We start from the raw sequence: 6,227 nt of genomic DNA, 5'->3' as shown, positions 1-6,227 counted from the left end.
TGCACCTAACAACAGAACCCCAAAATGTTTGAAACAAATCTACTGAATTGAAGGGAAAAGTAGATGATTCAACAATAATAGTTAGAGTCTTCAACATCATACTTTCAATAATGTACAACACAATTAGACAGAAGATCATGAAATATGTGACTTAGACAACACTAAACCATTTAGGTCTAATAGACATTGGAAGAACATTCCACCTCAAATTACCAGAAGACAGTTTTTCCCAAGTACACATGGGAAATTCTCTAGGATAGACCATAGGCTAGGCCATAAAACAAGTTTCAATAAATTTTAAAAGATTGAAATAATATTATGTTTGATGATCACAATGGAATAAAGTTAGAAATCAATAACAGAAGAATATTTGGAAAATGTCAAATATGTGGAAATTAAACAATGCACTCCTAAGAAACAAGAATAAATCACAAAGGAGATTAGAAAATGCTTTTACATGTATGAAAAGGGAGACAAAACATACTGAAATAAAGGATATAATGAAAGCAGTTATTGGAGGGCAATTTGTAGCTGTAAACACTAATTAAAAAAAAGGAAGAAAGATCTTAAATTAAAAACCTAACCTTTCAGCTTAAAATACTGAGAAAGGAAGAGCAAATTAAACCTGATGAAATAGAATGAAAGGAATAATAAAGTTTAAGTGGAAAAATAATAAAATAGAAAATAGAAAAAAAAAAGAAAAGCAAAGCAAAAGTTTATTCTCTGTAAAGATCAACAAAATTGACAAATCTTTAGTTGGACTGATAAAGAAAAATTAGAGAAGATTAAAATTACAAAAATCAGAAACGAAAGTTGAGACAATACTAATAAACCTTATAGATATAAAAATGACTCTAAGGGAATACTATGAAAAATTGTGTGCTAACAAATTAGATAACTTAGATGAAATGGACAAATTCCTAGGAAGACACAAACTACTAAATGTGACTCAAGAAAAAATAAAACACCCAAATAAACCTACAAAAAGTAAAGAGATTAAATTTAAACATTTAAAACTTTACCAAAAAAGAAAAAAGAAAAAAAGACTAGAATCAGATAGTTTCATTGGTACATACTACCAAATATTTAAAAAATAAGATCGATACTAATTATTTATAAACTCTTCCAAAAATAAAGGAAGAGGGAAAAATTTCCATCCTATTTCATGAGGCCAGGATTACCCTAATATCAAACCAGACAAAAAGTATCAAACAAGAAAATGACAGACCATTGTGTCATAAATATAGATCCAAAAATTTCCAGAAAAATACTAGCACACAGAATTCAGAGGAATATGGAAATGATTATATACTATGACCAAGTGGGACTTATTCAAGGAAGGCAATGTTGGTTCAACATATAAAATCAATCAACGTAATACATTATATCAGTAAAATATTTTATTGGCAATTGATTTTCAATAATTCTAAGACTTCAATGGAAGAGAGAATAGTCTTTTCAACAAATGGGGCTCGGACAAAAGGATATTCACTTGCAAAAGAATGATGTTGGACCTTTTTTTACATCATAAACAAGAGCTATTTTGTATATAAAAACATCTCATAGAAGAAAATATAGGAAAATTTCTTCATGACCTCACATTAGGCAAAGCTTTCTTAGATATGAAACTAAAAGCTTTCTTAGATATGAAACTAAAAGAACAAGCAGCAAAAGAAAAAAATTGGACTCTATCACATTAAAAGTTTCTGTACTTCAAGGGGTACAATTGAGTGAAAAGACAACTCATAGAATTACAGAAAATATTTGCATATCATAGACTTAAATATAGAATATATAAAGAACTCTTAACAGCTAAATAATATGAATATAAACAATCCAACTTAAAAATAAGCAAAGAAATCAAACAGATATTTCTCCAAAGAATGGCCAGTAAGCACATAAATATGCTTCACATCATTATCCATCAAAGAAATAGAAATCAAAACTATAATTTATTATAACTTCACAACTAGCAGGATGACTAAAATAAAAAGACATAACAAAACGTGTCGGTAAGGATATGGGAAGATTACAGCCCTTATAGCTGCTGGTGGGGATATAAAATGGAACAGCCATTTTGTAAAACAGTTTGGAATTTCCTCAGAAAGTTAAACATAGAGTTATCATATGATCTAACAATTCTGCACCTAGGTATATGCCCCACCAAAATTAAAACATATTTCTACAAAAAAATTGTGCACAAATTTTTGTTGCAACATTATTCACAATAATCAAAATGTTGAAAGAACCCGAATGTTCTTAAACTGATAAATGATTAAACAGTTGTGTTATATCTTAACAATAGAATATTATTCAGCAATGAATAGGAATTAAATACTGATAGATAGATTCCACATGAATTCACCTTATGTTATTGAAAAAGGTAGCAAAAGTCAACATTTTGTATGAATCTATTTATATATTATCCAATCAGAATAAGTAAATTCATAGAGACAGAGAGTATATTAATGGCTGCCTAGGGCTGGAGAGGGAGTAGGTGGAGGAATGACTGTTAGTGTGTATTGGGGTTTTTTTTGGGGTGAAAAAAATATTCTAAAATTATGTTGTGGTGATAGCGGTACAATTTGAATTTTCTAAAAGCTGCTTAACTGTACACTTTAAATAGGTGGATTTTTATGGTATTTGAATTATATTTCAATAAAGCTGTTTTGTATGTATGTATGCATGATGTATTAACTATTTTCTAGGCACTATTCAAAGGACTGACGACACTGGTGAAAAATATGCATCATCTATTAAGTCTTAATATAGATGTACAGTAATCAAGATGGTGTGGTATTGGTGGAGAAATAGACATCTAGGTAGATAAAATAGAAAAAAGAACCCACAGTAACACTCACGGAAACATGTTCAATTGTTTCTGTTTTTTGACAAAGATGTAAAAAGCAATTCAATGTATAAAGGATAGCCTTTTTAATAAATGGTGCTGGAGCAGTTGGACATTTGTAGTTCCAAAAAAAAGAGAAAAAAACCTTAACTTAAACCTCCTACTTCACGTAAAAAATTAACCCAAAATGGATCATAGACTTACATGCAGAACATACAACAATAAAACTTTTAGGAAAAAAAAATAGTAGAAAATCTTTAGGATTTAGGGAGAGGCAAAGATTCTTAGAGTTGACACTAAAAACACTAACTATAAAACTAATAAGTGATAAATTGGGTCTCATCAAAATTAAAAACTTTTGCTTTGCGAAAGACTCTATGTGACGGTTAATTTCATGTGTCAACTTAATTGGGCCAAGGGGTGCTCAGATATTTGGTCCAACAATTCTGGGTGTGTCTCTGAGAGTGTTTCTGGATGTGATAAACATTTAAATTGTTAGACTTAGTAAAAGAAATTTCACTTCCTAATATAGATGGGCCCCATCCAATCAATTCAACCTGAATACCAAAAAGGCTGAGTGAGAGGGAACTCTCTCTACCTGACTGGCTTGAGCTGGGCATTGGTCATTTTCTGCCTTTGGACTTGAACTAAAAAATTGGCTCCTCTTGAGTCATGAGCCTGTCAGCTTTCAGACTTGAACTTAACACCATTGGCTCACCTTCATCTCTACCTTGTTGACTCTAGATCTTGTGTATTCTCAACTTTCATAATCATATAATCCAATTCCTTATAATAAATCTCTTTATGTGTATTAGTTCTGTTTCTGGAGAACCCTGAGAAATACACCTTGTTAAAAAAATGAAGAGAGAAGGTACGGACCAGGAAATAATATTTGCATAGGACAAATCTGTCAAAGGATTCAATCTAGAATATATACAAAGAACTCTTAAAACTCAAAAAGAAAAACTTCTGCAAAATCAAATTAGAAAATAGGCAAAAGGCTTAAATGGATATTTTACTGAAGAGGATATACAGATAGCAAATAATCACACAAAAAGGCATTCAAAATCATTAGCCATTAGAGAAATGCAAATTTAAATTATAATGAGATGTTACTGCATGGCTATCAGAGTAGCTAAAATAAAAATAGGGACAAGAGCACATGCTGGAGAGCATGTAGAAAAATTGGATTATTTGTACATTGCTGGTGGGAATGAAAAATGACACAAGCTATTCTGAACAAAAGTTTGGTGGTTTCTTATAAAGTTAAATATGCAACTACCATACAACCCACCGATTGTACTCCTAGATATTTATCTCATAAAAATGTAAATTTATGTTCACACAAAATCCTGTACACAAATGTCCACATTAGTTTATCTGTAATACCCCCAAACTGGAAATAACTCAGATACTCTTCAATAGATAATCGTTGAATAAACTGTGGTATGTACATACAATAGACTACTATTCAGCAATAAAAAAGAATGGACTATGGATACATGCAACAACCTGGGTGAATCTCCAGAGAATTATGCTCAGTAAAAAAAGCCAACCCCAAAAGATTATAAATTGTTTTCATTTATATGACATTTTGAAACAACAAAATTTTAGAGATGAGGACAGATTAATGGTTTCCAGTGTTAGGTATAGAGGGTAGGGAGGTGTGACTACAAAGGGGAACATGTGAGAGTTCTTTATGGTGATGGAATTGATAGGTACCTAGATTGACTTGTATCGAAGTCAATGTTTTGGATATTATGTTGTGATATAGTTTTGTAAGATGTTACTAGTGAGAGAACCTGGGTGAAGAATACATGAGATCTCTAAATTATTTCTTACAAATGCATATGAATGTACAGTTGAACATTGAACAACTCAATTTTGAACTGCACAGATCCACTTACATGATAATTTTTTTTCAATAAATATATTGGAAAACTTTTTGGACATTTCTATACTACCATGAAGTAATCATGTTGATTATAGTAGGTTGCCATAAGGCAATTTTATTGTAGCTTCCTCATTATCTATGCATAAATCATTATACCTGTAAATAATTTTTAATTTATTTTTTACATTATCTTATAATTTTTAATTTATAGTGTTAGCAATATGTATAACACCTACAGTATTTTTTATAATATAAGACAATATTGATGTAGGTACTGACAGATGATTCATCTTGTAAACAGATGATGTAAACTTAATTAGTAAATACGGTTCAGTACTGTAAATATATTTTCTCTTCTTTATGATTTTCTTAACATTTTCTTTCTCTAGCTTACTTTATTGTAAGAATACAGTATATAATTTATATAACATACAAAATATGTATTACTTGACTATGCCATGGGTAAGACTTCTGGTCAATTAAATAAGCTATTAGTAATTAATTTGGGGGGAGTCAAAAATTACATATGAGTTTGTGACTGTGCAAGGGTTGGCACCCCTAACTCCCACAATTGTTCAAGGGCCAACTGAACAATTATTTCAAAATAAAAAATTAATTAAAAAAGAGCATAAGGGACTCCATTGAAAGGCGAAATAACACCCTTTAGTGTTGGCTACCATGAATGTCAGAGACATGGTTCTAAAACAGGGCTTCCCCAACTTTATCAAGTTGTGACACAGTAGAAAATTGCAATTCTGAGATGACCCAGTTTTAGCTCCATCTGGCTGCCCTAAAGGCTGAGGGTACAATATTATTGGCACACCTTGATCCCACATTTGGTATACCAGCTTGCTATAGTTGAGAAGCTCTTGTTTGGAAAGCTTAACATGGCTTTGAGAAGATTCTTAAATGATTCCACCATCTGAGTGTGTAGCACAGATCAGTCACAGAAATTACTATGGAAGAATAAATTTATAAATTCATTGTACTTTGTTTCAACCAATATTGCATGGCTGACTAAATGACTTTTGGAGAGAAAAGAGTTAATATCAAATATCATGATAAACATTTATTTATTTATCATTGTCAACACATGAATACTTCCTTCTCTAAACAAGTAATCATAGAAAGGAATCCTTTCTATTTATCATCATAAATAGCTGAAAATTGTGCATCATGAAGAAGTCATTTGCATTGTTCAAATATCCAATAGTTTCTTTATAATCGTTGTCACCCTGTGAATCTTAACATCATTAAGCTCTTCCTAGACTGCAACCATAAACCTTAAGTGCCCTGTTCCTTGACCTATCTATCACATGTTGTCCTCCCATGCACTATTCACTGTTTCATCATGTTTCCTTGGGAATTGCTTGCATACTCTGAGAGTCCAATGATGGTCTAGTGGACAAAGAACGTGAAATTGTGTTTGCCTAAGACAATGAACACATGACTCTTCACAAAGAATAATAGTTTTGAATAACTAAT

This window comes from Pteropus medius, unplaced genomic scaffold (genome assembly GCF_902729225.1).
Source record: "Pteropus medius unplaced genomic scaffold, Ma_sr-lr_union100, whole genome shotgun sequence".
NCBI classification, from domain to species: domain Eukaryota; kingdom Metazoa; phylum Chordata; class Mammalia; order Chiroptera; family Pteropodidae; genus Pteropus; species Pteropus medius.
This window is presented reverse-complemented; position numbering follows the sequence as displayed.